General features: G+C 41.9%; 1 protein-coding gene across 1 annotated transcript in view; it reads left to right on the top strand.

The window, feature by feature from the left end:
• Positions 1-18,773, top strand: part of LOC129700027 (serine palmitoyltransferase 2-like) — a 125,712-nt gene that overhangs the window by 65,473 nt on the left and 41,466 nt on the right. The window lies entirely within an intron of this gene.

The raw sequence follows: 18,773 nt of genomic DNA, 5'->3' as shown, positions 1-18,773 counted from the left end.
ATCTAGCTCCCTCTTGAAAGCATCTAGAGAACCTGCCTCCACTGCCCTCTGAGGCGGAGAATTCCACAGACTCACCACTCTATGTGAGAAAAAGTGTCTCCTCGTCTCCGTTCTAAATGGCTTATTCTTGAACTGTGGGCCCTGGTTTTGGACTCCCCCAACATCGGGAACATGTTTCCTGCCTCTAGCGTGTCCAAACCCTTAACAATCTTATGCTTCAATGAGATCCCCTCTCATCCTTATAAACTCCAGAGTGTACAAGCCTAACTGCTCCATTATCTCAGTATATGACGGTCCCGCTATCCCGGGAATTAACCTTGTAAACCTACGCTGCACACCCTCAATAGCAAGAATGTCCTTCCTCAAATTAGGGGACCAAAACTGCACACAATACTCCAGGTGTGGTCTCTCTAGGGCTCTGTACAACTGCAGAAGGACCTCTTTGCTCCTATATTCGATTCCTCTTGTTATAAAGGCCAACATACCATGACAGAGACTTTAAGATTTTGCCTTCCACCACAGTGAGGAGGTGTTTGGTGAACTCACTGTGGTGGATGTTAAATTTGTGTTGATTGTGTGTTTTTGTCATTTTTTTATTATATGTATGACTGGTGGGAAACAAAATTTCGTTCAGACCGAAAGGTCTGAATGACAATAAACTAATCTAATCTAATCTAAATTTGCTTTCTTCACTGCCTGCTGTACCTGCATGCCTACTTTCATAGACTGATGAACAAGGACCCCCCCGATCCCGTTGTACTTCCCCTTTTCCCGACTTGATGCCACTTAGATAGTAATCTGCCTTCCTGTTTTTGCTACCAAAGTGGATAACCTCACATTTATCCACATTAAATTTCATCTGCCATGCATCTGCCCACTCCCCCAACCTGTCCAAGTCACCCTGCATTCTCATAGCATCCTCCTCACCGTTCACTGCCACCCAGCTTTGTGTCATCTGCAAACTTACCTAGGTTACTTTGAATCCCTTCATCCAAATCATTGATGTATATTGTAAATAGCGGTGGTCCCAGCACCGAGCCTTGCGGTACCCCACTAGTCACTGCCTGCCATTCTGAAAGCGACCCATTAATCCCTACTCTTTGTTTCCTGCCTGCCAACCACTTCTCTATCCATGTCAGCACTCTACCCCCAATACCATGTGAAGTAAACATTTATACTACGATGATTGATGATGTTCTCAACTTTTGCTCTGGTGGCCTCGGTTTGATTTGCTGCTGGTGCAGTTGGTACTTTCCTCAATTTCCAAAAGCTATACAGGTGACAACAACATGGCACATATTTCAAGGAACTTCTGCTAAAAATGAGAAAGGTCCAGAGGAAAGTTCTTGACCTGAAACATTTATTGTCCAATTCCATCCCCAGATGCTGTCTGGGCCATTAAGCTTCTTCAGCAGACTGTTTTGTGCTGTTCATGTCTGACCCTATGATCCAGCTGAACACCTCAATTCACCCTTTTCTGCCATAGCAGCATATAATGTCAATATTACAGCATATAAATCGAGTCAATTTCTGTCCCAATTCTCTTGCTTCAAAAGATGACAATTTCTCTTTTTCTCTAGTTCTACAAGAGTTTTGTGTAGGAACAGTTACGTTTTTTAAAACTGCAACATTTAGAATTTATCACCATACTAAATTTAGCTTTTTCTGCTGTCCTCATTCTTTATAAATTGGTCAACATTTACAGGGATCTCGTGTGTAATTGTGCACATTCATTGTCTTTGCTCATTTTTTTCAATAATGTAATTTGTAAATGAAAGTGTTCTTGCCTAATTACTGCCCCTGGTTTATGTACACTTGCTGTAAATGTATCTGCTTTTCATTCCAGCCAGCTTTTTGATGTCAGACAGCATGTGGGTCTATAACTTCAGTTGAGATGGCTATGCAGCAGAATATGGGCACTGTTGATGCCAAGAAATGCCTTGCATATGCCAATTTCCCACTGTGTGTGATTAAGCAAAATTGTAAAAATCGGTTAACATAATGCTTTTGCTTTTTCTCTCCCCCTCCCCCCCACACCTTGACCATTATTTACTACCTATTGCTCTGCAAAGAACTAAGACTCAGGTATTTGTAGATTAAAATACCCAATAGAATGAATTTTGAAAGCAATATTATCCTTTAATTATAATGTGTGCATGCTGCGAATAGGAAATGATTTTATATTTAAGGAGTTTGAGTACTTGGAGTCGATAAGGATTTGGTTTAATCTTGTTCTAAGGTTACAATAGAATTGTCTATTAAAAAAGTTTTAACTTAATTAGGTAACTTAGCTGCAGTTCGATGGAGAGAGAGGACATCAAAGTTCTAGCTTTGTGCAGTTTTTATAAATCTGGAATCTAAAGTCGTAGTGGATAAATGACATTGAATACTTCCTCCAGTTGATCTTTTTAAACAGTGCTTGAACAATTCAAGGTTAACTATTAGTCTGCTCTCTAGGTTACCCACAGCATCTTTGTCTCTGGATTGAGGATGACTTGCATCCTCTGGCGTTCTGTGAGTTTTTGGACGATCAATGAGGCTAAGATGGGAACCAAGATCTCTCATTACAGCGAGTGCAAGGATATATGCTGCACACTCTTAATTGCTCCAATTTAGTAGAAATGGTGATGCTACAATATGTATTTGAGAGCTTCACTATAGAACATTTTGAGTTTTGGCAAACAGAAACATAGAAAATAGGTGCAGGAGTAGGCCCTTCGAGCCAGCACCACCATTCAATATTATCATGGGTGATCATCCAAAATTTAGCCCTAAGAGCTAAATCTAACTGTCTCTTGATACATCCATTGAAGTCGCCTCCACTGCCTTCTGTGGCAGAGAATTCCACAAATTCACAGCTCTCTGGGTGAAAAAGTTTTTCCTCATCTCAGTCCTAAATGGCCCACCCCTTATTTATAAACCGTGACCCCTGGTTCTGGACTCCCCAAACATTGGGAACATGTTTGCTGCATCTAGCCTGTCCAATCCCTAAATTTTATGTTTCTATGAGATCTCCTCTCATCCTCCTAAATTCCAGTGAATATTAGCGCAGTCGATCCATTCTTTCATCATATGTCAGTCCCGCCATCCCGGGAATTAACCTGGTGAACCTACGCTGCACTCTCTCAAGAGCAAGAAATTCCTTCCTCAAATTAGGAGACCAAACCTGTACAACTGCAGTAGGACCTCCTTGGTCCTATACTCAAATCCTCTCGCTGAAACTCTGTCAACTGCCCTATGTTATAAATTCAGGGTTGCCTTTTGTGTTCCTTTTTTCCATCTCTCTCGTTTACTATTTGCAATGATTGGGTGTTTGGTATAGCGTTCCAGAATTTGTATTTGGGTTATGGCGTTATGAATCTAGGTCATCTTATAGAGGTGTATAAAATCATGAAAGACATTGATAGTGTGAATGCAGTGTATGTTACCCAAGGTAGGGGATTCAAGACCAGAGAGCATAGGTCTATGGTGAGAGGGGAAAGATTTAATAGAAACCTGAGGGGCAACATTTTCACTCAAGGTGGTGGGTAGATCAAGTTTTTTTTTTTTTCCAGAGGAAGTAGTTGAGGCAGGTACAATAACATTTTAAAGACATTTATACAGATACATGAATAGGAAAGTTTTTGAGGGATATGGGCCAAATGCAGGCAAATGGGACAAGTTTAGATGGGGCATAGGTAGACAAAAGTGCTGGAGAAACTCAGCGGGTGCAGCAGCATCTATGGAGCGAAGGAAATAGGCAATGTTTTGGACCAAAACCCTTCTTCAGACTAATGTGGGGTGGGGGCGGGGAGAAGAAAGGAGAAAGGAAGAGGAGGAGTCCGGGGGCTGAGGGAGAGCTGAGAAGGGGAGGAGACAGCAAGGGATACCAGAAATTGGAGAAGTCAATGTTTATGCCGCTAGGGTACAAACTGCCCAAGGTGCTGCTCCTCCAATTTCCTTGGAGGTCAATATTTATGCCGCTAAGGTGGGGTGAGGTATGCCCTAAGATGGCATCTTGGTTGGCATGGATGTGTTGGGCTGAAGGGCCTGTTTTCGACTGAGCATCAAATGGCTGTAGAATAGATTGGCTGCAGGAATTGGGTATTATTCTGGGGAAATTATTCTGTCCAGATTCACAGGCCGTGTCTTCACCAGCAGCAGCCTAGCACTGTCTCTGGCTGCTATGAGCGTTGAACTTTACATGTTGCATTACCCCCCTGGTTGTAGTTTGCCAGTTGCCTTACTGTATCCATCTTTCTCATACATCAAAGCCTCTGGCAGGAACAACATTTGCAGATGACTAGTTCCACAAGTTGCAAACCCTCGCTCGTAACCGTGCTTGGCTTCTGGGTGGAAGTTGTATAACTGTATCCCCAAACTGTATCCCCATTGCTTCCCCAAAATAGGATGCGTAACTGCGGAAGGGTCTCGACCCAAAACGTCACCCATTCCTTCTATCCAGAGGCTGCATGTCACGCTGAGTTACTCCAGCATTTTGTGTATCTTCGGTGTAAACAGCATCTGCAGTGCCTTCCTACACGTCTATGAGTAACTTGGAAACAGTTTGAATTAGCCCATCCCATCGCATGCATCTACACCTATTAATTCAGTATAAGGAGTATTAAAAAGTGACCAAACAATTTTTAAAGTGCATTTTGTTTATTTCTGTGAAGAGATAATTACCAATTTCAGCCCATACATCTAAAACATTTCTACTGCTGTATCCATTCTATCTGGTACAATTTTTTTGCAGAATTTAATGCATTAATAAATGCTAGTGTTTGAGTTGGAAGTATATTTATTATTATGTAGAAAATGCTTGGCAGTGATGTGTATTAGAAAAACATACTTTTGTAAAGAGAAATTAGAGGCTCCCCTTGAAGGCTAATTTTTCCCAGGACACCAAGTGAAAGTCAGATGCAATGATTGATAGTGTTTGTGGAAACAGCTTCTAACATTCATCAGCCAGAATTCTCTGTGGCCTTGCCATTTAAACAAGAGACTGAATCACATTCTCTTTGCCTCGTTATCCATCAATCAAAATGTTTTTAGCACTCTGTTTCAAACATTTTAATGGAAGATTGGATAAACTTTTCAAATGGGAATTTATGGGTGCTTTTTCTTACATGGATGGACACCCAAGAGCTGGAATTGCAAACTTGATGTTCTTGTTACCGTAAACCCGACCAAAGTTTAACAAGCTCAATCTTTTGAGTTGGGATGGAGTTCGAAAGATAGAACTTCGTAAAGCCAACTGAAATGTTTAACTCTGATATTTGCAAAGTATGAATATCGTAGGCTTTAACATTCTTGGAAAAGCCCGTTTAAACCACCACGCAGTGAACAAGGCATGAATATGCTCTTGGGAACAAATTAGCAGTGGGACTCCTTGCCTCTCAATCCACAGGGCTGGTGCTCTTGTAGTCGGACCTACTGGAACTCCCAGTTGCTAACCTATTTAACTGCCCTTCTCAGTTATTCAGTATTCAGTATTTCTTTAATATCATTTTCACTGAGCACTCGCATACACAGAGGAAACGAAAAAACGTTGCTCGATCAGTTTCCATTCAGTGTAGTTAGTAAAAAAGGATAAATACATAGAGCTTTAAAAACAAATAAAAATGTTGCCGTAGGTCATTATGCTTTCGATGGTGCCCCTGTAGAAGGTCCTTAGATGAGCAGTAGGGAGACCTGCTTTCCTTAGTCTCCTTAGTCTCAATCTCATATCCATACTTGTCTTTGGCCTTCATTGCCACAATAAGGCCACACGCAAACAGGACGAGCAGCACCTCTTATGCCACTTGGGGAACTTGCAACCCAACAGTATGAACATTGAATTCTTCAATTTCATGTAATAAACCCCACCGCTACCTCCTTTCCTGAGTCTCCACCATGGTGCACTCTTTCTTCCACCATCCAGTCACCCTGCTCCTTCCACACCCATCCCCATGCACTCGTCCCCCTTAAATCCGATTCCTGCTCCCTTGTCCATTTCCTCTCGTATCCCCTCCCTTCAGATTTGCATTCCACTCTGCTTTATCTGACACCCTTTTGTCTCCTTTTCACGCCTAGCTTTGTCACTTATTCCATTTGTTTCCCAATCATTCCTCTTCCTCACCTGTATCCACCTATCACTTCCAGGCCTTGCCCCATCCCTGCCATTTTTCCACCTTTCTCCCCCTTCTTGAATCAGTCTGAAGAGGGGTCCCAACCTGAAACATAACCAGTCAATTCCTTCCACAAAGTGCTGTCTAACCTGCTTAGTTCCTCCAGCACTTTGTTTTTCTGCTCAGGATTCCAGAATTGCAGTTTCTTGTCTCCTTCATGCAACGATGGTATGGTTTGGTAATGAGCGTACAAGATGGCAGGATTTCTAGGATAGACCCAAAATGCTGGAGTAACTGGTCAGGCAGCATCTTTGGAGAAAAGGAATAGGTGACATTTTGGGTCGAGGCCCTTTAGACCAGTTACTCCAGCACTTTGTGTCTATCTTCGGTATAAACCTTCCTTCCTACACATTCGAGTTGATTTGCTGTACTGGGGTTCCGTTCTCTGTACAACAGATTAAAGTAATTCAGTTAATCGCAAAGGTTGAACAATAGCTTGCCTGGAATTTTAAGCAGTAGTGTAGACGCAGTCAGAATGATGCATACCACTTGCACTTAAATTCTGGGCCCTGAAATCTGGTCTCTAAATTTCCATGTGTGGGAAGGAACTGCAGATGCTCGTTTAAACCGAAGATAAACACAAAAAACTGTAGTAACTCTGCGGGGGTCAGGCAGCATCTATGGCGAGAAATAATGGACGTTTCGGGTCGAGACCTTACAGACTAAATTTCCATTATCTAATCTAAATTTCCATTATTAATCCAGAGAGCAAGACCGCATTGGGTTTTCAGGCTGCGATTGAAGTAAATGATCTCCTGGTGCATGCTTGTCAGATTTTGTATACCAAGGCTGCCTCTACCAAAGGGAAAATCTACATGCTGTGGTGGGGCATACAAGTTTGCCTGAGTGAACAATTGTGTACAAAGTGTATTCAGGCTACTTTTTAACTTTGGTTTGAAACCCTCCAGTGTTGAGTTGGTGGGAGCATCACTTGCTCTGTTTGCTTTCCCTCTGGTCAACTGCACTACAGTGCATGCATATAATTGTACAAATGACTGCTTCCAAGTGCAGTTTTGAACATAAGCAGATTCACTTGCTCGCGAACTGCTTTGATTTGTGATACAGTACAATGGCGCCAGTGGAGCTACTGCCTTGCAGCGCCAGAGACCCAGGTTAGATCCTGACTACGGTTGTTGTCTGTTCTCCCAGGGACCTTCATGGGATTTTTCTGAGATCTTCGGCACTCCAAAGGCGTACAGGGTTTGTAGGTTAATATGCATGGTATACCTGTAAAAGTGTCCCTAGTGCATGTGTAGGGTAGTGTTAATGTGCGGGGATTGCTGGTCAGTGTGGACCGAAGGGCCTGTTTCCTCGCTGTATCTCTAAACTAAACTGGACGTTGAAACTTGAGGCTTAAAATGTGTTTCTCTTCAAATGAGATTTTGATCATGCAGCAAACAGAACCATAAATGGAAATGTGCACTGAAAAAATCTTCTACTGGAGAGAACTCGCAATACATCCCCAGTCAGTGTCATTGAGTTTATTCTTCTCACCTGAAGCAGACTCTTTTTTTCAGGTTCCCTTGAATTCTTGCTTGTTGCTGGAGAAACAGCTTGAAGTCCATGTAAATACCATAAGTATTAAACAAGCAGACCGTGATATTTTTAAATCTACTTGTGTGCTTTGATTTTGAGTGTGTGCATTGTGAGGAGTGGGGTGGATTTAAAGTCTGCCAAACATTGTTTCCTCATTGACATCCATTGTTCGTGGTTAAGTGTCTAAAATGTGTTGGTGTTGGCATTATTGGGTTAGCTTGAGTTAGAAACGTATGATCGATTTAAATTGATTAATATAGTAGAAGGGAAATACTTTCTCAGAATTTAATTCAAGTATTTACTGTTTGCTAAGATGAAATTTCACTATATGCAGTTTCACATAAATGGGAAGAGTGCTTGTTTCCAGTTCTGAGTGGCTGAATTCAACTGGATGTGGTAATTTGGGAGCAACAAGCTACATGACCTATTGGGGTATTAGTCACACAGCACAGAAACAAGCAGAGGGAAGGGTTGTGGGTTGATGGAAGTGGGGGGTGGGGGAGAAGAGATGAAAAATGGGTGACCAGGAGTATGGAGGGGTGGGTAATGAGGGGATGGGCGAAGTAGAAGAACTGGGTGATAGGGGTGAGGAGTGGAGGATGTGCACAGGGGCAGCTGGATGGATAAAACGGATGGGTATTGCCTGAAACTGGAGTATTCACTGTTCATGTTGTTGGGCTGTAGGCTATCTAAATGGAATATGAGATGCCATTCTTCCAGGGGGCTCATTCTGCTAGTGGAAGGGGCCGAGGACGAAAGGGGCTTGCATTTGGATCTGTACCTTGCCGGACGGAGCGCACATGTTTGGTGAAGCAGTGCCCAGTCGACTGCTTGATGTCGCTAGTACAGTAGCAATGGCTTTTGACGGGTGAATCTAAATCTCAACATTGCTGCATGGATGCCCTCTAAATCTCAGAACTTGAATGTCACTCAATATTAATAGCTGAATCTCTCTAGTTATGGTAATAATTTCTCATTTAATACAAAAGAAAACACTGCAGACGCTGGAAATATTTGGTATGTCAGATAGCATGGGTAGGATGAGAAAGTTAAGCTCACGTTGTTGACCATTCAGCCATCTAATTCCAATGTCGTCTCAGCAAGCAAGGCAGCATCTGTTATTTCCAATAGTTTATTTTATCATTTGAAGAGGTGACTTAGTGTTTCTAAAATGGAATTGTGTAGTGCAATTTTCCCACTGAGAGTAGGGAAGATTCAAACAAGGGGACATGACATGAGAATTAAGGGACTGAAGTTTAGGGGTAACATGAGGGGAACTTCTTTACTCAGAGAGTGGTGGCTGTGTGGAATGAGCTTCCAGTGAAGGTGGTGGAGGCAGGTTCGTTTTTATCATTTAAAAATAAATTGGATAGTTATATGGATGGGAAGGGAATGGAGGGTTATGGTCTGAGCGCAGGTATATGGGACTAGGGGAGATTATGTGTTCGGCACGGACTAGAAGGGTCGAGATGGCCTGTTTCCGTGCTGTAATTGTTATATGGTTTATATGGTTAATATGGAAATGGCATGTGGGAGAGTGTTTAGAGCAGTAGTTGTATCCAGTAGTTTGTGAATGAATATTAGAAATGCATGCAAATGCTGGAAACCAGAAATAAAACGGTGCTGGACAATCTAAGTAAGGCAGTACCTGTGAAAAGGGATACAGTGAAAGGTCTTGGACTTAAAACATTGACTGTTTTTATTCCAGTTCATTGTGGTTACGTTTCTGGTATTGGCGGGTTTTTTTAAAACACATTTTACGTGGATGTATCTGGACTTGAGTTTGACTCGTGAATTTAACCTGACATTTTTCTCATTCTTTGAAAATAACTTGCCTTGGTGCACGTAGGCTTAAACAAACAAAATACTTGCACCTGCGTTACTTTTGGACAAAAGATAAACTAAGATAAGCAGAGATGAATCCAAAGCCCAAAGTCCAAAATTTTATATTGTAATTCCAGGTATTGTTCTACACAAAGATAAAGATCATGATACTTTTACACATAAGCAAGAGTTCATTAGGACACTTAACTCCAGTTTCTTGCCTGTCAAATCTAAGTAGTTGTATTAATCATTTATGCACAAACATAAAAGTTTAGGCCAAAACATAATCTGTGGAATTCATTGCCACAAAAGGCTGTGGAGCTCAGGTCAATGGATATTTTTAAGGCAGAGATAGATAGATAGTCTTAAGAAGGGTCTAGACCAGAAACGTCACCCATTCCTTCTCTCCAGAGATACTGCCTGTCCTGCTGAGTTACACCAGCATTTTGTGTCTTCCTTTGATTTAAACCAGTATCTGCATTTCTCTGACAAATGGATAGATTTTTGATTAGTACAGGTGTCGGAGGTTATGGGAAGAAGGCTGGAGAATTAGGAGCGAGAGATAGATCGGCCATGATTGAATGGCGTAGACTTGATGGACCTAATTCTGCTCCCATCCCTTTTGACCTTAAAATGCTAAGTTTCCTTTAAGGAAAAAAAACCGATTCCGCTGACATGGGGCGCTCATGTATACCATATTTGCAAACAATCAAAATTTTGTCCAGATTAAACAAGGTGCTGCACCATCAGTTGCCACAAAATTGGTGGTGGACCTGTAATACAGTTGTACCTAACCCCACCATACACCAGGCAGTCCATCCTTGCCCCCAGCCACTCGCTGTTTAAAGGCTTGTGACTTTTAGGTTCTTTTTCCAATCACCTTCTGTCTATGCTCCCCCTGCTGCTTGATCAATCTCTCTCCAATGGGAGCAAGTTTCACAGTGTCTATTAAACATAGAAAATAGGTGCAGGAGTAGGCCATTTGCCCTTCGAGACAGCACTGCCAATCAATATGATCATAGCTGATCATTCAAAATCAGTACCCCATTCCTGCTTTCTCCCCATATCCCTTGATTCCGTTAGCCCTAAGAACTAAATCTAACTCTCTTAAACATCCAGTGAATTGCCCTCCACTGCATTCTGTGGCAGAGAATTCCACGGATTCACAACTCTGAGTCAAAGTTTTTCCTCATCTCAGTCCTAAATGCTTACTCTTTATTCTTAAACTGTGAACCCTGGTTCTGGACTCTCCCAACATCGGGAATATTTTTCCTGCATCAAGCTTGTCCAATCCCGTAAGAATTTTTTGCCTGTTGCCTTCAGGTTTTTAAACATTTTGTGACGTGATTTCTATTCCATCATGAACAACTCCAGCTATTCCAGTCAATCCATGTTACTAAAGTCATTCATCCCTTGAATTGTTACGATAAATCTCTTTGGAACCCTTCCATAGATTTAGATTTGGGTTTATTATTGTCACATGTACCGGGTACAGTGAAAAGCTTTGTTGTATGCTGTCCAAACAGATCAGATATACTATACATGGATGCAATCAGTTAAAGCTCAAGTACAATAGAGCAAAGGAGAAGATGCAGAGTGCAGAGCATAGTCCTCGGCATAGTAGCGTATCAGTTCCTTAGATAAAGTCCAATATCCTGAATGGGTATTGGTGAATCGAACAGTATCCTAGCTAATGAATGGAGATGCACATTTTTCTTAAGTGTGCCCTCCAGATCTGGAGACAGTACTTGTAAACCAAATTTAAGTAAAGGCTTATCACTATTTACTTGCTCTCATATCCTACTTATAAAGCCCAAGATCCCGCATCCTATCTGACTGCTTTATCAACAATGATAAATTTGCAAATATTAATAAGGCACTGACTTCCCACTTTTTATCCATGGCTCGCGTGGTCTGTACTAAAACATTTTCAGATGCTTCACAAAAATGTTATCTAATAACTTCCACACTAAGGAGGCACAAGGTTGCAGATGTTAGAATCTAGAGCAAAAAAGGAAAGCAGCTGGGGGAAACTCAGCAGGTCAGGCAGCATCTGTAGAGGAAAAATGACAATGTTTCGAGCGGCCAATATTCATCAAGATTTAACATAGAGGGGAAGCAGTTAGACTAAAGAGATGGGGTGAGGGATTGGGTGAAAACTAGCAAATGATGGTATTGCTTGCAGGAGAGGTGGTGATTGCTTGCAGGAGAGGTGGATACAGGTGTTGAGGGGGTTAGTTTCAAGTTATAGGTGATGCAAGGGATAGGTTCTATCCTCGTATGGATGGTTAGCTCTTGCCCTTCCTCTTTACCTACCTCTTTGTATTGGCTACTTCCCCTGTATTCTTTCAGTCTAGATGAAGGGTCTCCACCCAAAACATCAAGTCTCGATTTCTCTCCACATTTGTTGCCTGGTCTTCTAAGTTCTTCCAGCTGCTCCCTTTTTTTTGTGACGTTCAGCACTAAGCCACAATGTTTTATAGATGCCTTTGGGAAAGATCATGAGAGGATAGAGGTGAAAAGACTGTAGGGAGCTAGTAATTACAACCACAGCCTGCATTTAATTATCTCCTGACATCTCAGGCTTTTCCACCGCCCACTATGAGCAGATCAGAAGTGTGGTGGAATCTCTTGTGTGGTTGAGTGCAGCTGTTACTGATCCCAAGAAGCACAGTATAATCCAGGACAAAGTAACCTGTTTGGCACACCATAACCATCCAAAACATCACTCACTCCACCCTACAAAATTTACCTCGATTGCTCGCTCAGGCTGCTCCGACTCCTGCCAAAGCTGTAGCACTCAGAACAAGGGCAACGGGCAAATCACATTGTAGACTTTAGAGATACAGTGAGGAAATGGGCCGTTCAGCCCACTGAGTACACGCTGACCACCAACATTATCCTACACATTAGGGACAATTTACGATTTTTATGGAAGCCAATTCGCCTGCAATCCTGTACACCTTTGGAGTGTGGGAGGAAACCAGAACACCCAGAGAAAACCTACGCGAACACATGGATCACGTACTAACTCCATGCAGACAGCACCTGCAGTCAGGATCAAACCTGGGTCTCTGATGCTGTAAGGCAGCAGCTCTAACTACCACTGTGCCACCCGAATGTACTTACTAGACATCAAGGCTGTGCCAAAGTGAAAAAAGGAAATAATGCAGAGTAAAGTGTTACGGCTGCAGAAAAACTGCAAGAGCTACATTAAGGTTGCCTGGAATATTGGCAAATCATCCATAGAATGAGTTTAATAATAACCGGAAAGAAGTTCGTAAATTTGATGCTGATTTGGTATTTCTATGGAAACAGCTCAACATCCAAGCTTTTCTTAACAATGTACTTATTTTCTGTTGATCTGCTTTAAATTAAATTGTCCAATGACTTGAGGGTTGAAAACTAATAGAAACATAGAAAATAGGTGCAGCAGTAGGCCATTCGGCCCTTCGAGCCTGCACCGCCATTCAATATGATCATGGCTGATCATCCAACTCGGTATCCTGTACCTGCCTTCTCTCCATACCCCCTGATCCCTTTAGCCACAAGGGCCACATCTAACTCCCTCTTAAATATAGCCAATGAACTGGCCTCAACTACCTTCTGTGGCAGAGAATTCCAGAGATTCACCACTCTGTGTGAAAAATGTTTTCCTCATCTCGGTCCTAAAAGATTTCCCCCTTATCCTTAAACTGTGACCCCTTGTTCTGGACTTCCCCAACATCGGGAACAATCTTCCTGCATCTAGCCTGTCCAACCCCTTAAGAATTTTGTAAGTTTCTATAAGATGCCCCCTCAATCTTCTAAATTCTAGCGAGTACAAGCCAAGTCTATCCAGTCTTTCTTCATATGAAATGTTTGTTGTTGACCTCAAAGAAAGGAAAGGAAATCATCAAGAAAATGTACGTGTTGGAAAGCTTTTCTTGTAGTACACTTCTCAAGAAAATGTATTTCCCAGTTGTTGCCTTGTGGTCAGCCTTCCTAAAATTGTTAATTTTATACTGTTCAGATGTTGAAAACAAACATGATTATGATCTGTAGGTACAGGTTGTGAAGGAGATGTCTCCATTGATTCAAGTGAGGAGGTGGACTATTTTTAATTTGCTGTTTACAGACTTGTTATGCTTCCCACAGATGTCTTGTTACATTCTTTTAAGGAGCGCAATGTTCCATTTTGGCTTGTCAGATAAAAACTAATCCGCCCCTGATAATGTTAGGCTTCTACCTAATCTAGATCACTTAATGTTTACCCACTAGCAGAATACAAATGGTTCCTTGTTCAACTCGATGGATGTTTTCCTTAAGTACCTGCATGCTGCTGCCTTATGAGGGACATGGCACAGACAGGAAATGTAGCCATAGTGCAGGAGCAAAGCCTGTAAGCCCTGAATTAACCGATGGCCTGCTGGGAACAGATCTGGAAAGATTCACTTTGCATTGAACATAAGAAACATGAGATTCAAAAAGTCTATCAAGAAATGGTGAAGTCTTGGGAATCATTTTGTCTACTTTGCCTCGAGTTACATTGTCTCAACGTGACAAGCGAAGAAAAGCGGTTGGGGAAGTCAGTGAGGTGAACTGAAAGGTATTTCTGTGGCCACGAACCAGACTCCAGAATGGTTCCTGTGCCAGGATCGGAGATGTCTCAGATCAGTTAAAGGGGATCTACTATCGCAAAGCATTTAGATAGGTACATGGATAGGATAGGTTTGGAGGGATATGGGCAGAACACGAACAGGAGGGACTAGTGTGTATGGGGTATGTTGATCGGCGTGGGCGTTGGATCAAAGGGCCTGTTTCCACACTGTATGACTATGACTATCTGCCCATTCTATGGCTGAAGGGTATGGGAGGTTACTTAAAAGAGAATTAGACAGACGGAGAGTTCAGGAAGTATCATTGGCAGGTAAGATTAAGGAGATTTCAAAGCCATTTTATGATTGAATGGTGGAGTAGACTTGATGGGCCGAATGGCCTAATTCTGCTCATATAATTTATGAACCAGGAGACTGGAAGATAACTATTGTTGTTCCTCAAGGGCAGCAAGGAAAAGCCAGATAACGACAGACGAGCAAGCCTTGAATAAGTAGTAGGAAAATTATTGGAGAAGATTCAGAGGGACAAAATTTGACAGGCAAAAATGTATTGGGGATAGTTGGTTTGACCGAGTTTATTTTAGATATCCAGGGAGATTGAAGGGCAGCAGATGTCCGAATGAGCTTCAGGAAGACATTTGACAAGTCCCTGCATGGAGGGCTGGGGGATATAAAGCATCCTCACTTACTGTTAAAGTAAACTCCAAAGCGATATTGTCCTTCAAACAAAACAAGGACGGGGCAGATGAGTCAAGATCATGTTGAAGGAAAAGAACAGCTTTGAGGGTCCAGCTACCCTACTCATAGTCCTCCTTGTGTCTACTCTTGTATCACATGCTCTTGAAAAAATATTAATACAATGAAGGGAATAAGCTCTCAATGGATAGATTGTCTCAGTCCATGTGTGAAAGAGCGAGCAAACTGCAAAGCACCTCCTCCATTGTCAGAATGAGGCACAGCGCAGATTGGAGGATCAGCGCCTCATATTTCGCTTGGGCAGTTACACCCCAGTGGTATGAACATTGACTTCTCTAACTTGAAGTAACCCTTGCTTTCCCTCTCTCCATCCCTCCCCATTCCAGTTCTCTGACGGTCCCCCTGATTACATCTTATCTCTGTTTGCTTTGTTGTCACCTTCTCCTAGCTAACAACGATCTATTCTACATTTTCCTTGAGCTTCGTCTCTATTGATGTCTCGTATTCACACCTTACCCTTCCTCATCTCTGTCCCCCCTCCCCCCTGGACTGAAGAAGGGTTTCGACCTGAAACATCAGCCATTCTATCCAGAGATGCTGCCTGTTCCGCTGAGTTACTCCAGCATTTTGTGTCCATCTTCGGTGTAAACCAGCATCTGCAGTTCCTTCCTATATAATGCACTAAAACTAGACTGCAAGAAATTGCAGAGGGTTGTAGATCTAGCTGTCCATCACATAGACTCCATCTATACTTCACACTGCTTCAGAAAAGCAGCCAACATAATCAGACTTGTCACATTCCAATCATTTATTCTCCCTGCTGCTGTCGGGCTGAAGCAATGGAAGCTTAAAAGCACGCACCTCCATACTTGGGAACCACTTTTTCCCCTCCGTTATAAGACTTCGGAACTGTCCTTTCATAAGCTAGAGTACTGTTTGATTCACCTCTACCCCATTGAAGACATTGGAGTCATTAGACAATGTGTTACAATACTGTGATCTATATTCTGCACTCGATATCTTTCCCTTTATCCTATCTTTTCTGCTTGAGTTTGAACTAATTGTATCCATGTATATCTGATCTGTTTGGATATCAAGCATAACAAAACTATTCACTGCGCTTTGATACAAATGACAATAGTAAACCTAAACCTCCTTGAAATCCATTTGAATGGCGAGGCTCTGAGAGACTAAGATGTATATTGAACTTGACTCTAAACATTTTTATAATATAACTCTTTGGAGTATTTATGGATGTCTAACATTATTTGAATTTTCGCCACTAGCTTGGCCAGAAGCATGGCTAACCGAGTTAACATTTGTGGGTGACCACATCTGACCACATAATGGGAAGGACTTTGTGTCCACAGTGCCTTGCAATTGAAGCCCAGGATAAGCTGGGAGGCCACGTGAAAATTGGAGGAACAGCACCTCATATTTTGCTTGGGCAGCTTGCAACCCAGCGGCATGAACGTTGATTTCCCTCATTTCAAGTAACCCGTGCATTCCCTCTCTTTCCCCCTCCCCCACCCTTGCATTCCTAAATAGTCCCACTGATTTTCATCCTTGTATCCCTTTGTTATTGCCACTTCTCCAGCCAACAGTGGGACATGGACTCCACCCTTGGTCAGCTGCATTGTTCTGGCCTTTTCCTGCCTCCAGTACCCTCCCCTTTACTTTCAGTCTGAAGAAGGGCCCTGACCCGAAACGTCACCCATCCTTTTCCTCGATATGCTGCGCTGAGTTATTCCAGCACTTTGTGTATCTTCTGCATAAGAGAACTGACTTCATACATTTTCCAAGTCTCATGAGGTTAGATTTAACCGTAGCCAGGAAAGTTGAAGATCTGTGGAGTTCACTAAGTAATTGTGGAAACAATATCATTTTGTACCTCAAGAAAATGTAATGCAGCACACACCTTCCATGTGAAAAAAGATTTAGTTGCGTACATCTTCCAAATTTATTTATACAATTAAGATATCTAAGGCCACAAGAAAGACATGAGTTAATACTACCATTATTTATTTATTTTTTTAAATTAAAGGTGACAAGTGAACTTTGTTTATTGTATTATGAGAATAGGGTGAGTATGACCCATTTAGAGTAGGATGTCAGGAGATAATGTCAATAAATACCCCATGAGCTGAGAAGTGCAATATTTAATCTCATTTTTCACCAACCCAAGACTGGAAGCAGTTGAAATAAGACTTGTGATATTATCAATGTGGATGCCAATCAAATGTATGCACTGAAAGTGAACACATCTTGATACCAGAGTGCAGCATAGGATATTCCTGCAACCAAAGAATGAGATTGTTGCTCTTCCCCCTGAAAAAATGAAAATTAAACAAAAATGCCAAACAAGAGAAAAGAGCAAGATACCGTTTTTTTTTTAAAACAAGTTATGACAAAGTTTGCACAAAGTTATGACCGCCTCATTAAAGACAAGATCATGGCAAGAAAGACTTCAACTTGCTTGGTTCCTCTCCCGACCTGTCAGCCAGCACATGGCAAGTGTTCTTGACATGCAGCCTATGTAATGCAAATGTCACAGTCAGTTTGTGCACAGCAAAGTCTCTTTCACTGCAATGTGATTATGACCTTGTCTCTTTTTCCAAGTGATGTTGATTGCTGGGTGAGTATTGACTAAGGGACCAGGGAGGTGCTCTTAAGTTCAGAAACTAAAGCTTGTAATCCTGAAGACGTCTTGCGAATAAAACAGAGGATCTGGCAAAGGAGCTTTATGTGCAAGGTCGGTGATATTTTGAGTTCATTAAGATCTTTGCTGTTTCTCTGAAAAGCCTGGTACCGAAAATAAAGCAGAATCTGAACATTTGAGTGGAGGGTGAATTTCAACATCAGGAAGTATGAAGTGCTTAGGAACTTTTGCCCTCTCGATTTCACTCCTTGCCATTCCATATCTCTTGTTTCCCTCTCCCCTGACTGTCTGAAGAAGGGTCTCAACCCAAAATGTCGCCCATTCCGTCTATCCAGAGATGCTGCCTGTCACGTTGAGTTACTCCAGCTTTTCGTGTAAAGTGCTTCATGAGAATAAAATCAATTCTGCATGATGCAAGATGGTAATCGGGCTTTCAATCATAGATTTATATTACTTTGAAGTCGAAAGGCTGTAATCATCTACAGGCTGTTTCAAATCACTGCAAAATATTATGCAAAGAATGTATTTTAAATTCCTTTTGAGCATGAATGGATGCAAATATTCACTGGGCCATCTTGTTTTCTGTTCAAGGTGAACTTTGTGTTTAACTTATAGCAGATGATTTTCCACTTGACTGGTAGCCATTACCATGTTCTGCAATGCACTCAAGTTCCGTATTTGCAGGAATGTTACATATGATGTGTGTTTCAGCTTAAAAATGCTTAACAGTACATGTCTAGGGATTGAATTGAAAGTAAGGCTTCAGAAAATTCCCGGTATTTGGGCTGCTAAAGTTAAATTCACAATTTCAAGTCTTGCGTTGATCTTTTATGAGCCCAAAATGAAAGCTCATAAAATAAGTTCCACATTTGTCACGTATTGCTAATCCTGTACAGATACCAATATGCTTGCGAATGGAAGAAGCAAATATTGGACCTGTTCTTTCTAATAAGTATGAATTTGTTAATATAGCTGGTCTGAGGCTTTTCAGAGACGCTCATTACACAGATCTATGACTGGGTGGGATGGGGCATATGGAGGGAGGTGTGGAGGAATTGAAGTAAATCATTCTGACATTCAGTTTTACTGCTGGTCTTGCAATATGCATTCTTTCAACCAGTACACTTGCATATTAGTCTTAAGCAACTCCAGATACGTTCCAAGAATTTCAAAAGAGGGCGGGGGTGCGGGGTTCAAAAAAAAAAGCTTCCAGATGTAGAGGCCGAATCCTTTTGAAACGGTTCTCTCGGCTTCCTTTTCATCTGCCGGCAGATAATTACAGCGGTCGCCTTCCATTTTCAAGCTTCTAAG

The sequence above is a fragment of the Leucoraja erinacea genome, chromosome 9, assembly GCF_028641065.1.
Source record: "Leucoraja erinacea ecotype New England chromosome 9, Leri_hhj_1, whole genome shotgun sequence".
Classification (NCBI taxonomy): Eukaryota; Metazoa; Chordata; class Chondrichthyes; order Rajiformes; family Rajidae; genus Leucoraja; species Leucoraja erinaceus.
Note: the sequence above shows the minus strand (reverse complement) of the source record. Positions and strands in the feature narration are given on the sequence as shown.